Genomic DNA, 23,394 nt, shown 5'->3' with positions numbered 1-23,394 from the left:
CAAAATCACGGTTTTACTGACCAACAGTCCTGTATAGCGTAGATATTCTCTCAGCATTCTTCAAGCCTGCTCTGATCGCTAGATCTGAGTTTAAAACTGAATAAAGGTACTTCTCTATTTGATAGTTTCAGCAGGCCAATGCTGTAGGTATTGCAGCACTTTTATCTAGAAACAAAAATACAAATTTGACTCGTTTACCCTATTGTATGAAAAATCATGCAATTCTGACCTAAATCAGAAAAACCTTGCTGTATCAATGATTTAATTTGATTTATAAACTCAATAGTAGCTCTTCTTTTGAAAATTATATAGAGATAATTGTGCGCGATATATATTATCATCTCAAGTTTTACTTTACCTTTATAATCAAGCCGACTTTGATGCTTATTTCACTTCTTTCTACCACCCCCACCCCACCCCCACAGGAGTGCTTTACTGCTTTTCGTTCATTCTGTCTGCTTGTTGTCCGTACATCCTGCGATCCCTGCATTTCACTAGAAAATGTAACGATCCTAGGGGACAATATTTGCGATCGCAAGCCGTTCATTATGATATAAGGGCAAACCGCACGGGTTTATAGCGTGTGATCAGCAAGCCGCTCTGAAAGCGAACCGCTTGCTCGCGGCTGGGCAGCGGTGGCCGCCTCGGTGACAGTAGCCGCCCCTGCGGATCGCTAATTGCGTGCTGCCCCCTAGGGACCCGCACCCGCCGGCCGCCCTGCGCCGGGCCCGCTCCCCGCTTGTCGCCCTGCCCCGACTGCGAATGCCCTCCTACGCCAGCTAGGGTGGCAGGGCTTGCTTTTTCACTGCTGCCAGGTTAGTTTTGTTGGGCTTTCTTAAAGCTGGTTGTTAATGCCCGTCGCTCCCCAGCGCTCTGTGCATTTTCAGCGCGTGCATATTTGCTTTTTCAGGTGAAGTTTTCTCTGTTTGAATGGGATGGTAACATTTGAAAACGTTCTTTTTCCTTTTGGTATTTCTAGGGGGCGGGTTTTCCTTTCATTTTGTTAGAAATGCATTGCGTGAGTGTCCTTCTCAGAACCACATTTTGCTTTGACGCTGAAAGAAGGAAGCTGCAATACTTTACACACGTCAGATACCCGATGAGTGATTTCTTGTGCTTATTGATGACATGGTGCTTTCAGGTAAATGATAATGAGAACAGCAATAAGGACATGCTTCCTTATACATCATTCATCTAGCTGAGATGAGATGTCCACAGAAAATTTGTTCAGAGGAAAGAAGAATTTCGCCGAAAATATTTATGATCAAAACAGTTCGGAAATAAAAGATGGTAAAATGAGCAAAGGGCAGTAGGCTTTGAATAGGCTTCATCAGCAGAGGGGAGAGGTCAGCTGGGAAGATGAGTTATAGGAGCTATTAAATCACCTCTGTGACACTGTTAGAAGAAGCTGCTTAACATAATCATGTGCAATCAGTAAAAACACTGTGTGTTACTAAATGGTTTTGGTTTTCATATTTTGATATTATGTAAGATGGTGTAACGTAAGGCCATGCACATTTCCCCAGTGCAAATTATCAGCATTAATGATTTGTGGTGCTTTTCCTGACAACTTTTGAAGTAAAAAATTTTGGGGAAATATCTCTCCAAACTTATTTTCCCTAATATAAAGTCTTGTGTAGAAGTTGTTCTTTATACTGTAGTTATAGATGCTTGCAGCTGCTGCAGTGTTTATATATCGACTAGTCCTGCATCCTATACCTCTGAGTTTTGTTACGCTTAAAAACACAATGCCCTCTCTCTTTTGAAGTGCTTATCATTTAGCGATAAGAATCTGCACAAAGGGGTTGTCTGCTAATCTTGTCTCTCAGTTTGGAGTTAGACTAATCTATGCATTTTTTCTTATATGTAAAGTGGAGAATTATATCATCGCTTTTGTTTCTCCTGAATTTATGTAATACTATAATACTATGGATTTCTCAGGATGAATGTGCCAAACCCGAATTTTGGCTTTGGATATACCTTGCTTGCAAAATGGATTAGAAGCTGACTCTGGTGTTTGATGAGGACTAGTTTGAAAATTTGAGGTTGATAGAATCTTGCCAGGGTTTTGGGATTAGGTGGTTTGTTGTTTGTGGGGGTTTTTTGCATAATTTTTTTGGCACAAATAAGTATCTTGCAAGACACTAGTTTATCATTTTCCCTGAGTTTCCTTTCATTCTGGGTCATAATCCTGTGAAGACAGGTGTTCTATCACCCTAAACAATGTCTAGATTGCCTGAGAAAACAAATTCTTAATTTCAGTGTAAGTCTGGAAGGTGTTTTACAAGTGGAACTGGGCCAGAGTTTCTCAGTGAAAATGTGTGGATGCCATCTGGTCCTGTGGGTGCAAGAGGTAGAACTCAAAAGTATCTGGAGATTTAGCCAGAGGGGAAAGAATAGTACCTACTGTGTTAGCTCTGGCCTTATTTTTGTTTATAGTGTTATAGAAAAGCAAACTAATTTATAGTGTCATAAATTCCAGCACTGTGAAGGCTGGAATCTCTCTAAAGAGCCAGGATTAGGAATCTGAGGCATTGTTTATCATTATCTTTCTTTAGTGTTGTGCTGATGATGATTTCAGTGCGATTATTTTGGCCTAGAACTCAGATACAGTTTTATTTCAGAACTTTTCTTGTATTACAATGTAAGTTAATTCTGCGTATGTTACAATTTTACTTCCTACAGAATAATGTGTGAAATTTGCAAAAAGCTGCTAAATCAAGAATAAGAATTTAAATGCAGACTTCATCATATATTGCAGTAAATCCTCTTGAGCCAACCCACTCACAGTGACACCGGTGGGCACTTTCTTTCTCTGTCTCATCAATTTGCCTCAAGCAATATATATCAAGTAGTGATGTACATTGGGACCTTTTGTCAAACACTCTCAGGTTCAGGTTGATGATCTTGACTGGGGCACCCAGAAAGCACAATAAATTTCTGGATAAGCTGAGTCAGCAAGGGGATAGCAAAGTATTTAAAAATCAGTAAACTTAACTCTGTCTTAACTGTTGTAGTACTGCTTCCCATAGTCGTGCACGCTTGTAGGACCAAACACCAATCTACTAGAAAACTACCAAATTGCAGCAGGCTATGGATTTCCACCATCGAGGTTGTATTCTCACTTAGTTTATTATTTTCCCAATGTCCACCTGGTCCATAAAAAGTAATGCCATGTCAGAAATTTAAACCTATATTTTTTTAATTTTACTTCCTAATTTTGTCTTATTTTGGTTAGATTAAAAATATTTCTGCATTTTTTTACCTGCTTTTTTTTGTGATTTATTAGATGGTATTAGCATGTGTTGGCTCTTTCTTTCATTTTCCATGCTTATCTGGCAACCAGAAAGAACTAGAATGAGGTACGAGTGCAAGTAGAGTACATACTTTTGGAAAGCATTCTAAAGCATAATATATTGAAATCTTTTATAATGAATCCTTGTTTGCCAGAAAAAGTATTCAACCATGCCAGAAAATTATCTGTGAGGAATAAGCACGTTTCTATCCCCTTCTTTCCTCCCCCCTTCCCAATTTGTGTTGCTTGGAAGAGGAGACGAAAACCAGCACAGATGCGTGCAGTATTGCACAAAGAGTATATATGGACATTTCAGTCACTGATATTTCCCCATTTTCTGATGCTAATGTAAGATATGTTGGTTTTGCATTTGTAATTAAGATGAACAGATGGTGAAGACTTAGTTTAAAGTAATACTGTACATCCATTAAAATAATCTCTGCTGACAGTGATTCTTCACTATAGCAAGACTTAATTGCATATATAACACATATACATCAGAAAGAACTCTGTCTTTAGCCATTTGCTCCATTAGGACAATAGTAAGACAGACGTCACCGAAACAGGATTTGTCCTAGAGACTCCTAAGAGTAACAGATGCATCTCTGCTGACAGCATTGGCTTGCTTTAATTAATGAACACTTTATGAATAAAAGAAAACATAATTTCTGAAAATATAAGGGAGTTCTTTTTAAAAAGGCACCCCTGTTTTGAGGAAGGAACATTCAGGATCATGACAGAAGTAAATTTTTAACAGATCAGTTGGATGTTACTTACGGTATTTCTCCCATGGAATAGTGTGTGTAATTTGTGGTGTTCTTTGACAAGCTTTATAAATGTACGTCTTTATGGACTGCATTTACATTTTAAGCTAGGTATATTCTTCAGTGTCTGACAGAAGCAAGATCTTATAGCTGTTATGAAGCAGAAGCTGCTCTCTGTATATTTTCATTTTTCTATAGAAACGATAGAAAATATCATTTCACAGATTGTTTATATATGGTTATCAAAAAATCATTATGTGTTTTCACCTTAAGATCTGTACTTCACAGGAAATGGAACTTCAAGTAACATCTCCAAAGTAGATATCCATCCTTCACCTGTTGTACAGAAGAGCAACAGAGATGTTAAGCAGCAGTACTTATTTTTCACTAAAGAGGTCAGTTTTAGAGATGGTTGTATATTTATAACTCAACTCCTTTTCTGTTTGCTTCTTGCCCTGCCTACCATCCCACATTGGTTGCTATTTTCTATGATAATAAAATTTACTGAATTCTAACTGCCAAGGATATAGTTTGGCAGAAATACGTCCCTTCCTTCCCCCAAGCTTCTTATGTAAGGACATATATTTCCCTATTATTGTGATTAGAAAAAATGAAGGATAATTAGTGTTTGATGAACATTTTTTCAAGGTTTTTAAGCTAAAATATATCTTCTGTCATGCGAAAATTTTCAGCAAAGTTGGTGGCTGAGCCATTCTTAGCTGAGACTACAATAGCTGTCTGCACTAGTTTCACATAGTCAGTGAATCCTCATTCTTTGTCACGTCCTTCATCTGTTGAAGGCCTGGGCCTCATCCTCTTTCCTCCTCAGCAGTTGTCACTGTCCATGAGAATGCCTTGGAGACTGTATTGTGTCATACTTTGGTTTAAGTTCCTTCGTTTTTTCCTGTTAAAGCTCTACTTTATTTAAAAATGTTTAGATACTTATTAAAGCAAGAACTTGAACCCTGAAGTCCCATTTTCCACATGAGTACCCCAGACCTCAGGTTATGGAGTCATTTTAACTGTCTCTCAGAATATTTAAGTGTATTAAGCCAAGTGGAATAGCACCAGCAGGAGAGATTGAGTGTGACTTTATCCCAGAATATGAGAACTCCATAATATGATAGTTAAACATTCTTCCAATAGATATGGTTCAAAGCCCATCAGACAGAAGAAGGAATTGAACCAATCTTTCTTCTATCCAGGATGACCTGTAGGGTAAAGCAGGAGAGAAATGCTGCTTTCTTTTAATCAATACATTAGTTTTCTTTAAAATGTCTGAAACTGAAAATATTTATCTTCAGTGCGTGTACCTCCCTCCCACTCCCCAGCTAAAGCCATTTAAAATTAATTTGGACAGAAATTTGGGGTTGGAAAATTATACAGTTTGGAAGCCACACTGACAAAGTCTTTCATTTGCGTAGACTTCATTCTGGTGACAAAATCAGTAAGACCAAATAGTCCTGTAAATATAGCTGAGGTATATAGGTAGTGCTCACTAATGAAGGCAATAAGAAAGAGGAGGAGGAGTGAGACAGGCTGGGAGCCACGGGACTGAAAAAGGCAGCAGGTTTTACAAAACATTCATTTGACTAATTTGCTTAACATAAGAAAGAAAGGATGGTTTTATTTGGAGAGTTAGCAGTAATGATTGATTAGGAAGGTATTACATTTGCTGGATATGGGATGAATAATGGCTGTGAATGGATATAGAAAATATCTCTCCAAAATTGGAATAATCCATAAGTCATAGGATGCAGAGCACAGAATACCAACACACTAACATACTGAGAAAGGCTTTAAACAATAACTGAGCAAATCTTGGAAGGGTTCCAAAGAAACAGGGAACAGAAAAGGAACTACATGCAGAATAATGGGTTTTAGACAATAGAGATAGTGCAGCAGACATTCGTGAATGGAGCATTAGCTCTTTAATTATAGTAATTACCTAAGTTTAAGGTCAAGGCACCTGTGCATTGCTGTCTGTGAGAAACTGATTAAAAAATTAGAAGTAGCATTTAATCTCTGTGATACTATTTCCAAAAAATCTCTTAGAAATTTGGATATTGCCAAGATCGTTATTTCTTATTTGTACTGTACCTAGAGACATTGACTGAGATGGGTCCCATGTTGCCACCCTGAGATCATTGACATCAAGATTGTCTCTCTCATCACTTAAAATAAAAAATGAAAATCCTCCACAGGGAGGAAAACTATGAAAAATGAAGACTCTTACATCCTAATTTATTCTGCTTTCCCATTCATACTGACCATGGAAATGAAAAGCTTCATATTGTTCCCTTTAGTAATTCAGAAAAGTCTGTTTCTAGTCTTGGAAATTATCTTCTTAGCTAATCAATTGGAATAACATCAGATTTGCTGCAAGGGAACCCTATCTGAGAATCAGTGAAGGTGGATCTTGTCAGCTGGAGGGGGAAGAAGTATAAAGGGCTGCAAAGCATCTCTGGTTGGAAACAACCCTACTCATATCATTCCAGTTATGTTCCTTGCTATTGGAGGCTCTGTACTGATTTCTGAGCAGGAGACTGCAACTGTCTGCGTAGCTTGTGCTTCTGCAACACCACATGCAGCCCAAACATCACAGCAGTGTCTGCCCAGCAGTGTTGCACTCTCAGTGTTCTGCTCGCTGTCTGCCATGTTAGAGTAAGTTTGAATTTGAAGAAAAGCAGGCACAGATCAGTGAGTTGCATGCACAGAGAGAAATATTTCTTTTTCCTTTTTCCTCCTCCCTCAAGGGTGTAGTTATTTGGATTTGGATTGCATGTGATGAAAGCAAGCCAGTGCCAATAGGAATGGGTATCAATGTTTTCTACTGAGAACACAGAGGAGACTCAAGTGAAGAATGTGTAGAGCTGAGGGAATTAGGTAACCAACAAAAGGGCAAGAAAGAAGGAATAAACCAAAGAGAAGTAGGAAATTTTAGAGGAGATTGAGCGAAGGTATAGAGAGGTATTATATAGAAAGAGGTTTTCTAAAAGCTCACAGACATGAGAGGCATAAGGTTATTTCTAGAAAGAAGAAGGGAGTATGCATGAAAGAAGTCATAGGAGAAGACAAGAAAGGAAACCTGGAAACAGAGACTGAAAAAGAAAAGGTGACAATTCGGAGGTGATTTGCTGTACATTTGTCGTAACTATTGCTCTGCAATGTAATTTGTGACAGAAGAGTATTCCCATCCAAGTAAAACTTCGAAATTTGTATAGGGTTTTTTAAAATGAGTGATTTTTAATGAAACACAGAACGGAAATTTTAGTTGACATTTTTGTTTCGGAAAACAGCCCCGATTTAGTTTGCTGTTTCTTGTCTTTCTCTCTCTTTGCTGATTTCTCCTCTTTTTTCCCCCCCCATTCTAACAACTCAGAACTGCACCATCTTAAAAAAAAATAATAAAATTCTACGAGGAGGAACAACTGAAACATAATTTTGACAATCTAAAAATTTCCAAAAATGAAGAAAAACTAAACATCCCATAAGTGCACTTGACAAGGAGGAAGGAACAGTTTTTGCAAAAAGTCACCCAAAAGAATAAAAAGTATAGATTGAAATAAATGCAATAACATTTTCTGATGAAAAAAATTAAGTGACATTTCCAGAAAAACTTCACTGGGGAAACAAAGACATTTTCTAGTTTGTATTTATTGTATTTCTGAGCTAAAAAGAAAATGTTGAAAGGACATGTTAAAACAAAAGCAACCTTTGGATCCCTTTCTGACCCTGAAGCAAGTGTCAGTCATGGCTGTCATTGCAGAGGGAGATGTTTTGTCTCCAGCTGTGGCCTGTGGGTGATAACCAGACCTTTTACATTTCAATTGTAAGTGTTAGAGATAAAGATGTTGTGAAAGAAGCAGAATTAATGTTTTTTCACCATTGTATGCATTCACCCCCTCTTGTGCTCTCCCTACTTCAGGGATCATTGTTTGCATTCACATTTGTGGTAAAATGTGCTAGTGATGATCACTGGAAAGAAAAGTTCACAGAAGATGAACTGAAAAAATGAGGTGCCTGTGGTGAAATTCTGGGTAAAAGCATGAAATTAACTGCCACCCAAGCCAAAGAGGGTAACTCTAAGTCGGTACTACCATCACTCTGATTGAAGTAGTGAAAGAACATCGAAAGAGCCTGTTCTAGGTGAGGACAAGTCTGAAGATGAGGAAAAAGGTAAGAGAATGAGAGGATGGAAAGCTTTTAGTGAATCAAAAGCACCTATTACCAATAAATAAATAAATAAAAATTAAGAACAACATTTCTTCATTTTCTTGACATTTTTGTCAGATAAAAAAAGTCTTGCAGTTTGCTTGATAGTGTCTTGTGAGAAGGATGGCAGTAATGTGCAAAGTATGGCAGGAAATCAGTAATATTTCATGGTTAAAATATTGTTACAGTGAAAACTGGGACCAGGGCTGATTATTTTCAATATGATTAAAACCTGAAAGTTTGCTAGAGCACAAAATAAAGAATAAAGATCAGTAGGATCTTTTTTGTTTCTCTTGTATTTGTTTTCTATTATTGTTTTATATTCTAGAAACTTCAAGAAGGAAGGTTCTGTGAGTTAATGTATCAGCATAATTAGAAGCAGTTGCTGCTTTAAAAAACTTGCAATTTAGAAACACAAAGAAGTAAAAGGTTAGGAAGAAAAACAGAAAAAGATGTTAATATAATTTCCAGAAAAAGTTTATCCTGTATATTATTTAAAAAAATCAGATTATAAAAGCAACTTGACAATATCCCAGGCTATCTAGGGACATTGGGAAAGCTTTGCTGGAAACTAGATAAAATACACCTTGCATAATGACCTGTTTTGGTAGAGTGGCTGGAGTACATTATCTTTTTAGGTTCTTTGTAGTGCAACGTTTTCTGACTGAATAGTCCAATTAATTTAAATGTGTCTATCTGTGCAAACCATTTCTACCAAAAGCAAGAACAGATTCATAACATGGCTCTTAGTTTTGGGGTCAGATTCATAACATGGCTCTTAGTTTTGGGGGCTCAGGTTGGTTCTTTTTTTTTTTCCTGTCCTAGATGTTATTTTTTTCTTTCAGGAAACGATTTAATTTGCAAGGATCTTATGAGGCAGAATTTATTTATTTTTGCAGAGTGCTCTGAGATTCTAAAGTGAGAAGTGCTAAAACCTTTGGAAGGTCTTGTTGCTCTTCCCCACTAATTAACATCACTGTAAGCTATGGAGTGTGAATTTGCAAAGTAGGCTGTGAGTTCAATGTAATAATCTTGCATTGTAGACAAGAATACTTGTACTTTCTCGTGATATCTGCATTGTTTAGCCAAGGCAAATAATTTCTTCTGCTGGCATGGAGTTACAAGGGTTTAGCCAGGCAGATTCATGAGAGAATGGCTGGCAATTTTTTTATTGATGGAATTTGTCAACACTTTTGGGTGAGTAAAGGAGAGGGGTGAGAATGGACAACAAATGGGAATGATGAAAGCATTTTTTTTTTTCCTTTTACAATTGACAAATAAGTTCACCAGGCAGAAATACAGCCGAATGAATTGTAATAAATACAGTGTTTCTGGTAAATTTTCTTTGTTAGTGAGGAAAAATCAATGTATTGATTTATTCTTTTTACGTGCAGAACCCAGTTATAGGATGGCTCATAAAATCACCCTTTTAATCCTTGTATTACCTGCAAGATAAGAGTAAGTTAGGAAAACTCCACTTCAGATCATAGTGTCTCATTCTTTTTTTGCTTTTGGAGAAAAAGCTTGAATGGCAGAAATGGCAAAATCATGTTACAGATTTTGAAAGGTACTTAAGAGCAGCTTCCCCAGCTTCAAGTTAGGGTAAAAAGAAAAGGTACCTGTCTGAGCCAGCTAGTTTGCATGAATAGATTTAGCCACTGGCTTCCCATTGTCAATGCCACAGTAACTCCCACTGACTTTCTGCAGTAGCTCACCTGAGTAGGCTAGCTAATGGCAAAAAGCTCTGTAGACCTGAGCAAGGCACCCTTCTGCAGGCCAAGTGAGGAGGTAGGTATTTTTGGAAACTTGAATTAAACTTTGTGTAAGTAATGCCACAAGGCTACATCAGTTGAGTGCTGTTTTCTTATTGATAATACTTCCTGAAGATACTGGGAAAATATGCTAATTATTTTCTTTTTCATCTCCAATATAACTCAAATGGTGTTTCTGAAGTAACATCTGCTGACGCATTCCCCAGCATACTTCTGAAAGTTGTAGGATATAATTTGGCAGATTTACGAATTACAAATTTGACATTAGGGGCAAAGTAGAGTTAAACACAACCACCTCTGACTGTGTTGCTGGCAGTAATAAAACCATAATTTTATGAAGGAAGTGAGCAGATACATGGGACTAATTCTACCTTGTTAGTGTAAATGCAATGAATTAGTTACGCAAGTGTAAAAGCAGCCCAAAGGAGAAAAAAACGCAGACTATTTTGAAAGCACATACAGTCTCATGTTATTTATACTACTGTGCTGCTGAAAGCAATCCAAACACTTTTGGTGTGGTATTTGTGCATACTTTACAGGCATGTGTGAGAAGGCCCTTACCTGGGCTTCCCTTTCCTGGGCTTTTAGCATGGAGCAAACACACACAACAGGTTTTTTTTTCCTGGACTGGAGAATGAAACCAAAGAAAAGAAAAGTTAGCTTGGTTTTAGGTGGCTCCATTTCCCCCAGCCAGATTTATTTTGCCAATTAGAATCATGGTGAGAGTCACTATGAGATGATGCTGTAGAGAACGTTCAGTGGAAAATGCTTCACCTATTTGTTATAATTGTCCCAGTAGGTGATCAGTTACAAAACAGTAATTTAACATATAGAGTAACCTAGAATCTCTGCCAAATGCTTATTCACCTATGTTGTTTGCTTAAGTGGAGATACAGATGACTGGGCCAGACTTGATGTTTGTAATGTCACTAGTCATGGGAATAAATAGGATTCTTCATTGTTCATTTTCCTTCAAAGATAGGAGGAAATAAAATTCAGATGAGTTAATGTTGCAGGCATAGAATTTCCTGTATTTTTCCAGATATAATTTCATATTAAATTTTTCAGCCTTTTGAGTAATGTGTGGTATTTACTGTTTAATTAAAAAATAGCATAAACGTAGCTTGTTTCATGTGGGTTTAAGCATAACCTCATGCTTCATAATTTTTCCAAAATAATTCCTTAAGATTTCTAGCCTGGTTTAAACCATTTTTCAAGCATTTGTTTGATTATCTCTGCTCTGCAGATGGACTTTTTCCTTCAAATTAATTCTTTGATTTGTGACACATCATAGTGTCAGGTTCCCACTTGAACCAGATAGTACAGCATTTATGGCAGTAGGGCTCGTGGCAGAGCATGCTTGCATAGCAGCCAGTGTTTGGTATACTTCTCTGTGTTGTGCTTAGCTGAATAGAGGTAGCTAGAACCAAGAGTTTGCAGTCTCAGCAGTTCTAGCTCGGGTACCAAGGAAAAGGTACTTGGCAACATTTCACAAATGCAGGAAAGAGTTTTGTAAACTAAAATGAGAAGTGCCTTAAGGAGTATGTTTCTTTGTCTTTCAGCCACTCTTTCATAATTCTCATCTGCTTTAGATACAATATTTTGCATATTTACATTTTGTTCTCTGACAAATTCCATTCAATAACTGGTAGAAATTGCAGATCTGTAACAAACAGGTCCCAGATACAACTGGCTTTTACACTAACGGCTGCATAAGATTTTCCCTATTTCCCCTCTGCCTTGTCCTAGGTCATAGTTTGGCATCCCTATGTGCCTCACCTTTTCGACATACGATATATTTCCATAGTGTATTTGTGTGTGCAGTCTGAAATTTCCCTTCAGCTGTGCTACAGTATACATACTGTACATAAGTACATTGAGAATTTGTTGTCCTGCCCCTGTCATTTGTTCTTGATTTCGTTCCTTTCCAAGACAGTGTAACCTCCATGTTTTGACCTTCCCACTGCCTTTCAACATTTCTCCAGAGAACTGATCAATACCTGCTGCTTTCCCTTTATTTGGATGATGGATAGCTTTGGATAACTCTGTAATCTTTGCTGTCCTGTTCACCACCAGATTCTCCAAGTGCTGACCTTCATACAGGAATTCTTTAGAGGGCACGCAGAAACCATGTCTGCTTCCAAAAGGTTAAAGAAGGTCCTGGTAAGTTCTTATGTTATTTATTTAGATTTCCTGAAGCAGAGAAAGCAAAACATAATAGAAGTGAAACATTTTGAGTTCTGACCTCTTGTAGGGTTCCACAAAGCTTCACCAGCTGGGTGTCATTTGATCCACTTCTGTGTTTCGGTAATCTGTACTTGACCTAGTTTTAAGTGTGATCCAGCCCTTTCCAACAGGTTAGTTTCACGTGATTGAGTGTTTAAGTATTTACAGAAGGTGCCTAAGTGAGAAAATAAGGTATTTACAGCCAAAGAATGTAAGTCTGGTCCTGAAGCAGCTTTCTGGTGCTCCGAAGTGACTCACACAGTCAGAGATGAGAGATCTTCAGAGGAATTTTTCATAATCCTGCAGAAAGCCTCATGATGCCCTGTTGTACTGTGAAGAGAGAGAGAAAGAAAAGCAGATCTGTTCCTCGCCACATAGTTAGGCAGAGTCATGTCATTCATACTAAAATGGAGGGTAGAATATACCTACTTGTGCTTAAAGTTAGGGCTAACAGTGTTATTTGGAACTAAAGGAAGGTGAAATAACGAGCAATTCTTATTTTGTGAGGGTGTGGGCACTGGCCATATGATACTAAATCTGAATGCAACAGCATCCAGCTTCCAGCAGAGAGGCTGCTGGAATTGCCTATGCACTGGATGGCAACCAGAAGAAACTGAAAAACCTGAAAAAAAGTGCATGATTTTAAATAAGCACCAACTCTCCACAACACCACTGAGATTACTCTCTAAAATACTATTTTGAATTACCTTTTAAAATGTGCTAATTTTTATTCTAGGTCTATTTAAGTTGCATTAATTTTAGAGCTGTCCCTTTCTATTGTTTCTTCTTATGCTGTGCATTGTTTGCATTTGTATCCAGCTGTGCACATGCTTAGGTGGATCATGGATTTGTCTGTATAGTAGAGTCATGAAGTATTTATGACTAAATCTTAGTCTCGGATAAAATTGCACCAGTATCTTATGATGAACACAAAACAGGCCAACAGCGTGTCAGAAACTGACTGGATTTTGCCTTAGAATAATTGAGCTAACAGTGCACAATAGTATCAGAGTCTGTAAGACCTGCTGAAGTGATCTTGATTGTAAAAGGACTTTGTCAGTGTAACATCTTAACATTCATGTTAGAAAGCGGCAAATAAAAACAAAAAGCAAGTTTCTGGCAGAGCATGTGTGCTAATTTTTAGCATACTGTCTCCTGACTTTTCTTTTAAGGCTTGCTTTTTAAAAGTAAGGATTCCTCTGTTCTCTGTAGCATTTAGAAAAGACTTATTTTGAAGGACTTTTTGACAAGGCAGTCACTGGTTTTATAGAGAGATAGATACTTACATACATACCTGCCTCTACATATATGTTTTCCCATGTATTTCAGTAAATTTTCAGGCTGAAGGAAATGTTTTGTTGAGCAAAATGAGATCCTGATATTTCAGCTTTTAAAACTGTTGACTATAATTAAACTTAATTTCCTTTTTTTTTAAATAGAAGCTCAAACAATTTAATTTCTAAATTATTTTGACTAAGAAAATATGTTTTTCTTTCAGGTAAAATTCTGTGAAATCAAGATAAACTCCTGATGTGCCTGTCTGATGTTGGGGGGAAAAAAAACCCACAACACAGCCAGAAGTTTCTCCTGTTTGCATGAGTTCTAAAATAAAAACATGTTTCCAGTCCTGGTGAACTGCACAGCCATTGACTGACTCATATGTGGGGTCTGGGAGCTTTGGGTGCTGTCAGCAGTAGTATCACTGAGAAGGTAGTTATTTGATTCAGCTTATGTTACAATGTGTTAATACGATTCCCCCCCCCCCCCCCTCCCCCCCCCTCCATTTGGAAATATCAGCTCTTTGCCCTCTACACCAAAATGAACACCTTATTTAACTGATCTGGAGAATGTAGTTGGCTAAGATGTCATAAATTCAGATTCTTGCTGCCAGTCCATCAGGAATGGTTGTTTGCACTCAGAGGTCAAGTCTGTATTGCCAGTTTGAAGGCTAGTTTGACTAAGTTTGAAGTCCAGTGTTTCAGGCAGGCATGGAAAGAATTTCACCAAAAAAGGAGAGGGAGGATGGAAACTGTGGAGCCAAAAGCCTTCACATTTTATGTCTGTTTAAAGATATATATACATGTATTGACATATTATTCATGAAATGGGTGTTAGAAGGTTTGGGATATTTTTTTCTCCTAACTTTGTAGAACAGTATAAACTTTATATTCACTGGAAAATGACAAGCTGTTTTTAAGTGATGGCTTCATGTCAGTGCTAAAGGATGCAGTTGTGATTGCCAGAGGGATGAAATGCCCATTAAAGATGGCAATTTTACTAGCACTATGGGATTTCTGGGTACATAGTGAATTTAGCCATGAAAAAACTGGGTTTTGGCAGAAATGTGCACCTTGTCCTAGATTCAGTTTATAAATACCACTCAAAATATCATTGTCTTTTTCTCTGTGTGTATATGTGATTACTCTCAAGACAGGAAATGGGCATTTCCACACAGCTTAAAAGCTGGGATCCTTGAAAACCCATCTTTATTCTCTGTCAAGGATGACTGGAGTAGATTACACTGTAGTATTAAAAATACTAGACCACAAAAACCTTGAACCATTACCATAACTAAGCTACCATAATAATGGTAACATTTTTTTGTAAACCTAGAATGTGGAATAAGTGTCAGCTTTCCCACTTTTTCTTTAAATAAACAATCACTTTATCACTATTAGAGAATTTACTTATTCCTTGCAAACTGCATTTATCAATAGCACTAACACTGTAAAAATAGAGCAATTATATTTAAATGGCAGAGCTAAATATTGTGTCAGAGGTATGAAGCAAATGGCATTGTTGCTCATTTCACGAGGAATAATTTGCTTCCTGAAAGCCACATTCCCAGGTTGTGAAACCCAGCAGGGCCTTTCTGTCAACAAGCTACAACTTTCAGGTAAATTATGTAATGCAATGCATAGCGTTTCTGTATTTCACACGGTTATGTACACGTTATGTGTGATTTTTTCCCTGCTTAGAAAAGTTCTTAGAGTTAGATCCCACTCCTCTGCATACTAATGGAATCATAAAAAACCCAAGGAAATTAACAGTTAAGCCATTCAGCTATTCACCTACACTCTACTCACTTGGCTACCTCCATTCTGCTACTTCCCACACACGCATCTCCATCCTCCACTTGAACAACCCACAATTATCTTCATAATAAACCACTATGTTTATAATAATGGAGCTGGGAGCATCATCTATCAGTTTGCCTTAAACATCCCATTGAATGGCCATGTTTTCAGTTATTCGTATGAATGGATTTCAGATACTTAATAGAATTTCAGTTACTTATAACTTTTATCAGAATTATTTTTTTCTGCAATTATACCTCAGCCTGATATTTTGGGAAAACTGCAACCAAATCAGTGCAGCTATTTTCAACAGAAATGCTGAGGCGAGGTGAGTGAATTTGCTCAAGTTAAAGTACACTGGTCACTGTTTCTTTGAGACTGAAAGAATTTTTAGTAGTTGGGGGAGGGCTCTGAAATTGATCAACAAAACAAATGTTTTGCCCAATCTGTGGAATTCTACACAACTTGAGCTAAGTTAGAACCACGTGAGCTGTGTACAGTTTTGCCAGACTTCAGAGAGAAAGGTCCACCCTGAAGCTGTGGGTGACAGGCCAGGATTTTTCATTCAGTAACAATTTTCAGTTGATGTGTGCTTTGCAGTGGCCAAGTCTGGGCCCTAGAAACCAAGGAACTGTACTTCCCTTATTGTTTCTCTTGTTAATTATTTTTTGCATCTTTGCAGGACCCACACGTTCAAGTTATCAGCCAAAACTCCCCCAGGAAGGTCCTGCAAAACAGTGTAAACAAGAATTATATTTCTCCATGGAGGACCGAGGCCAATGAGGTACAAACAAGGGAGGACCCCTAGGAAGCCCTTCTGTTGTGTTGGTTAGCATTGCCCTGGCACACAACCAGCCTAGCTCTTGCTGTGGTTTCTGAAGGCAAAGTGAAGATCCGAGGGGTGATGCAGAAAGGCAAGATGTGAAGACTTTGCAGATACTGGTAGACCATTCCTTCCCCAGGTGTGAGGGGCAACAGAGGAAAGAGCATGACTGGGCTTGTTGAGTAAGCATTACAGTCAGAGGAAGGTACCTTGGCTCACAGACTAATTGGAAGCAGGAGCTGACCTTTTGATGTTGAACACGAGAGGGTCAGTGGTGAGTGGGTAGACCACAAAGGGCTTTGAAAGTCAAGACAAGTTGTGTCTAATTCGACTGAGAAGGCTACAGAGAGCCAGATCTGGGGAGGGGCAAGGGAAGGAGATTTGTGTCAAGAGCCTGAGAGAGAGCGGGCGAGCTGAGACTGGAGGTGGGAGAGGGAGTTTGGAGAGCAGGGGAAGGGGCTGGACAATCTGAGATCAGCAATAGCGATGAAAGGGGGAGGGAGGATGGGGTGTTTGAAGCAACCTTCGTATGAATGAAAGCTTGACAGAAATGGCAGCAGTTTCTGAATTATTATAATATATTCCAATGACATGCCAATTCAGGAGTTCACAATGCAGCTGTTGTTTCTGAGGGAATGAGAAATTATTTTACCAATTTATGCAAGGGACTATTAAAAAGGTGGCAGACGAAGAAAAAATATCTACATAAAAAGGAAAGTTAATTGCTCCATAAAATGACTCACTGAGTGGTTCAAAAATCTTCTCATGCATAAATAGCAAAGTTTTTACTGTTTGGGTATTTTTTGTTTGGTTCCTTCATGCTGAAAGAGTAATTCTCACATGCCAGTATCTCCAGAAATAGTAGTAGTTGCATAATTGTATGTTATGAAATAAAGCAGATATCTCTTTGTTTTAGCTTCCTGGAACAGGAAAGTTTTATAGGAAATGAAAAAGAATTTTCATTTCTATTTACTGGATTTACCCATGGACATTTGTTTAAAGTACTCATTATGTGCCTAACCTTCACTTTACCTTTGGGACAATCAGGGGCATAACTTTAGCTGAGCATGGATCTCTCGTCACCAAAACAAAAATTTTAAAAAATATCAAAATTTCAAAGTTATTGCCCTTGTAAATTGCCAGACTAAAGTAAGAAGTGTTGCAGGCACTGGACTTCTGGTGAGCTTAAATGCAATGCTAATACATGGCCACTATAAATACTCACCAGTTCCCCATGAAGTTTTCTGCCAGTTGATTCTGTTTCTTATAGAAGACAATTCTGAAAATACACGTTCTGCCTCCACATCGTGGCTGGCAGTGTTCTGTACACCAAAATATGTACTTTATGATCCCATCTCTGTCTTACGTTGCTGTTACACAGCATGCTTGTTTTGATGATGTCCAAAAGTCCAGTGAAACGTAGACTCTATTCTGATGGGTGATGTGGAGATGTAGAACCAAAATGATGCTGATTTTGTGGCAACTGTCTAATTGTTCATTTTAGCATGGAGGCTCGTTTCAAAGCAATGTTCTGCAAAGAATCCATCACCAACAGAATTTGCGGGGGTGCCTTTTATGCATGTAGGTGGCTTGTAACAAATCGCAGACCTGTTCTTTATTTCAAAAGCAGCAGCTGGATGTTGTAGTTAGGCAGGTGTCTATAAATCCCAGCTCTTCAGCTCGAAAGAAGAGAGCAGTTTTCCTGAGAGGGTGGATGAGCTAGCTACCAGACTTGGGAAAAACCAGGAGTGGGGACCTGGGAACCCTTTGGCTTTCACATGCATCTTACACACATGCAAGTAATATTTGCTTTCCAACTTCTAGCTTGGAATTTGGATGGGGATGTTCCTCTAGATAGATAGGAAACACAAAAGCATTGTATATAGCATGAGGCTCCCTATATTTATATTTATGTTGTTTATGGCTGGGTGAGTTTGGGTTAGATGTACTTCATGTGGAGGTTTGCTTGTGGGCCGGTACTAGGGACAATGGTTTTATTTTGATGGATGATTTGTACGTGTCATAGCACCTCATATTTGCAGGGAACTTTATTCTGACACAGGATGTAGACTGTGTCATAATGCAGGAGTGATTCACTCAGCATTGCCTTCAAGGTGTTGCCTGCAAAGAAGGGGAGATAAATTCCCTTCCTAAATGAGCTGGGTTCATGTGCCACAAACATAATGACACTGTTAAAAATCAAGGAACAAATTATGCTCTTCAACTGCCAGAAGTGCCCAGTCCAGTGCAGCTCCCCTTTTTCTCACTCCAGTGATCCTCCTTGACTCCCCTGTAGCAAATCAGAATGAGTGGCTGCTCAACCTAGCTGATTTTTTTTTTCTTCTTTCTTGTCCCTCTTTGTCCCTCACATCCAATTTCCCAGACCCACAATACTAACTTTCTACTGCTCTCTTTGCCTCTCAGAATAACCTGTCTGGTTCTGCTCCACTGCTCTAGCATCCCACACAGTTATTCACTCGCTCCTGTGCAATACCTCATGACTACTTCAGCCCTCTACAAAAACGTAACTTCTTATGCTTCCTTGACTGTTTAGTGACCAGGATTTGAAAAAGACCCAAATAACAAATGGAAAAAATCTGTGCAAGATTCTTCATTTCTTCTTACTGTCCTTAGTTTCAGAAACTGGAGCAACTGTTAGCTTTTCCATCTTTGCTCAAGACCAATTTTAATTATATAGGTTTTCTGTAATAGCAAACAATTTTTTTCTGACCAGCCCTCTTCATCCTGTTCTGTAAGCAAGTTTATCCTGCCTTAAATTGTGCACACGAACACAGTGAAAACTTCTTTGTTTTAAAGACATTGTTCTTGATGGCCCCACAAATTACTGTGCTCTTCCTTGGCCTTTCACTCCAAGTCTTGATGCTCCTTTTGTATCTATATACTCTCCATAAAAATATATCTAAATATATTTTCATGTAACTTTTCTTCTATCAATTTTTCAAACAAGAGAAACTTCTCAAATTAACTACTAAGAGCTGACCATTATACAACATGTGAGTGACATCTTTTTGTCATGTCTCATGATATCAACCAATTCTGATAAGCACAGTTCAGGAACAGTTTGAGTAACACTGCACACACTCATAATTTTAACTGTTAATTCAGGCAAATTGTAGTTACCAGTCTGTCTGAATTCTTTGACACATAATTTGTAAGGGCTGTCTGCCCACTGTCCTCTTATTTTGTGATCTTAGCTGATTTTCATGATGCTGAAAGATAAATTTCTGGTCATGCTTTATCTTTTTAAAGCAGAATACACTTTTCATGTCACATTTTAAAAAGTGCTCACCCTCAAGAATTCCCTGTTGTCAAAGGCTTATAAAGAATTAAAAGGTGGGTTAGCTGGGTGTAACTTATGATGGTAGAGCAATTTAGCACAAAATCTCCTTTTCCTTAGTAACATATGAATTAAGATTATGAAATAAAATGTCTCCAAAGGTGTCTATACACCAGTTTTCAAGGAGAACATACTCTTCTATGTAAAGAGAAGGGATCTCTTATTAAAGGACTGAGGCTTGGAACATCTGAGTGCTCTCTAATGTTATTTACTCACTGTTGGATTGAAGCCAGCAATAGAAACTCTTTAAATACAACAGTGAAGAACTGGGTCCTGAGAGATGTTGTAATAACAAATTACCCCTCTCTTTCCTCCTCAGTTATCTCCATCTGTGAAATGGGAATAGCCTGTTTGTCAGAGCATACTTGTGAGACATAATTCATTAATGCCTGTGAAATGGTTTGAGAACGTCGAATGGAAGTCTCTGTTCAAGTGTCAGGTATTATTAGTTCTGAAATGAAAGCTATTTTATATTGCTGCATCAGGAGCTACTTGAAGTCTCTTGTTCTATACAAATAACGAGTTGTACATCAGTGACATTTCTTTCGGCTTAATAGGATAGTCTATCCACAGCGCTGAAAGAATGGTTTGTGCTGGTGAAATGACATTAGGGAGCGCTGCTAACACACTGAGCAAACACACCCATTCCAGAAATGTTTTGATTTGAGGAGTCAGAGAACCAGGAAAGAAAGATGATAAATGAAAAAAGAGAGAAAGGCAAGAAGAGGATGGCTGGGGCAGGAGGTAGGAGAATGGGGTGCAGCAAAGAGGAAGGCAGGTAGAGTAGGGCAGATAATCTGAAAAAAAAGATGAGGAGAAAAAACAGGAAGAAATGTAAAAAGTGACTTTTCAATTAAACCAAAAAAGCAGTTGGATGTGTTTCTTGCAAAAAACCCACAACTTACAAAAACAAGGCTGTAATGCCATCTTGGGGCTTCTGGTGACATCTCAATCCAGCAGAGCTCTGCTCATTTGGTTTGTGAATGTCAACAGAAACCCCTTGATGCCATTGAGGCTCACAGTTGCCTTTCATTGATTCTGTATTATTTCAACAGTGGAAAAATAACACCTTTATTTTCACAGCCAAAGTATCTCACACTGTGATAGAAATGTACATGGGCTTATTGAATATCATCTCTGTTCATTTTTATCTGACTTCTGTGTTATCACTATGGATTAGAAAGATATGTGTTCTTTTATAGCTATCACATGAAAGACTATTTGTCAAATATACTGTAGTCCAAGTCTTTATTAGGCTAAGGAATATAAATTATTCTGTCCAGCTGTCTTCTGCTGTTTATTATTTTAAATTCACCTTACCATTACAAATATTACCCCAAACAAGCCTCTTATTGATCCTTCTGATGTGTTGCTACATTTTTCTTATTTTTCACAGACAGAATAATCAAAACAGAACAAAACTTGTTTTGTGAAATGAGTGAGAATATGCACTGTTTGGTCATGAGTATAAAATGTATTGAAACTTTGAGCCCAGTTCTGTAATAAGTAGAAAGTCTTCACATTTTGCTGAAAGATAAGAGGTTCAGAGGCGACATCAGTGACCAAGTGGTATGTTGTCTCTTGATCTCCAAAGAGTTCAGGTAAAGAAGTCTATTGGATCTGGCTGAGATAGAGTTCTTTTTCCCCATAGCAGCCCTCACAGTGCTGTGCTTTGTACTGGTAGCTAGAAAGGTGTTGATAACACACCAGTATTTTGGCTACTGCTGAGCAGTGCTCCAACAGCATCAAGGCTGTCTTTCTAACGTTTCCCCCCTCCTCACCCAGTAGGCTGGGGATGGGCAAGATCCTGGGAGGGGACAGAACCAGGACAGATGACCCAAACTGACCAAAGGGATATTCCATGCCATATGACATCTGCTCGGCAATAAAATCTAAGGGGGAGCAGGGACAGTATTCGTTATTATGACATTTGCCTTCTGCAGCAATGGCTACACATACTGAAGCCCTGCTTCCCAGGAAGCGGCTGGACATCGCCTGCTGATGGAAAGCAGAGAATAAACCTCTTGTTTTCATTTGCTTCCCCATGTGCTTTGTTTTTGCGTTATTAAACTGCCTTTATCCATAAGTTCTTTTCCATCTTATTTTCTCCCTCTCTGTCCTGCTGAGGAGGAGAGTGATGGAGCAGGTTGGTGGGCACATAACATCCAGCCAGGGTCAACCCACTACAATACAAAACAATGCCGTTGTAAAATGTACAGCCTGAACTATACTATCCTATGCATGAGTCACAAAAATTCCATTAGTTAATTGCATGAAAGTCAATTTCATTGTCTCTGATGACAGTAGAAAAGACCAACAGTTAAATTATAGAAAATTGAAACATTACTCTGTATAGAACATTCCTAAAATAGACATTCTTATCATTGAGAAATATTCAAATAATCACAGATTTTCAGTAGGAGTTTTTTTCTTTAGAAACAGCAAAGTTCTGAAGAAGAATGTTATAAGAGAAATTGTATGGTAACAGAGCTGACATTTCTTTCTGCCTTAGAAAATAATTTTGTGACTGAGCTGAGTTCATATATACCTAAGCCTTCTCTAACAATCATCTGCCTATCTAGTCTGGCCAAAATTCCTTTAGTGGTGAGAATTTCATCACCTTCTTGTCTAGGTTGGATATGTGCTTCTCTGTCCTCACAGCTAGGAAACCTTTTCCCAATTTCTCAGCTAAATCTTCATGGCTTCAGACTGAAATTATTTCTTGTCCTGCTTGTGGTGGACATGGAGGAAAGTGATCACCAGCCTACCATAACATCTTTCTGTGTAAGTGAAAATGTCATCATACTCTCATCTCTTCTTCTAACCAGTATTCTAATTCTTTCACCATTGGTCCTGTTTTCTAAATTCCTCTAAGTTTTTGTTGCTCTTCCACAGACTTCTTTTCAGTTGTCAATATAACTTTTGAATATCGATGCCAAGAAACAGCCATCAATTTTCTTGCTGAGATTTCGTACGTATTCCATAGGTGACCTCTGGTGTCCTGCTCAGATCCTGCTGCTAAGACATCCCAGAATGATGCTTTGTGTTTTTCCCAGTTCCATCTCACTGATGACCCACACTCTGCCTTTGGCCTTCTCCACCCTGCGGAACTGGGCTGCAGTGCTTTTGTCTGTCCAGGTATTCTTTATTTTGTGTTTGTGTGTTTGATACTTGTTACCTGAGTATGGAACTTAATTTCTGGAACCCCAAAATTTCTTGCACTGGGTGAGAATTTTGAATACATAGGCACTACGTGTTCAGGCTGAGGGTATGCATTTAGTTCTGTGAGTTGTCTTGAAACCCTGTTACTGCAGCAGACCACTCTTATCATTTATCTTAAATAAATTTTATTTACTACCTCACATTTTGGGAAAAAAAAAACCCAACAACTTTAGTTCAGAATTTTAAAATTATTCTTAATTTTCTTTCTCTTAGCAATGAGTGCTTTATTCTAATGGTCTTTAAAATTATCAAAACTTTATTGAAAACATCAAGAGTTATGTGAAGATACACTTGACCTGGAGTGAAGTATCAGGAGTTTTTAAACATTTAACTTATAGTGTATATTAGTATGAAACTAAGTTGAGCAGAACCCATTAATGTCACAGTGGTCGGTTACCAATGGAAATAAATAATTCATGATGAAGGGAATTAGTCTAATTAGCAGGCAGTTTGAGTCCTTTGATAAAACCCAGCTCTAATTCCGTGAAGGGCAGGAAGTGCTGTCATCAGTCAGCCCTGAAAAGATTAGCATCTATTATGAATGAGGTTAGACACCCTAGTGAAGTCATGTGTGTCCTGGAGACAAACTTAATATGTTCCAGAATGGGACACAGTTTGTCTCACCAACACATCATGATTCCT

This window comes from Falco naumanni, chromosome 8 (assembly GCF_017639655.2).
Source record: "Falco naumanni isolate bFalNau1 chromosome 8, bFalNau1.pat, whole genome shotgun sequence".
NCBI classification, from domain to species: domain Eukaryota; kingdom Metazoa; phylum Chordata; class Aves; order Falconiformes; family Falconidae; genus Falco; species Falco naumanni.
This window is presented reverse-complemented; position numbering follows the sequence as displayed.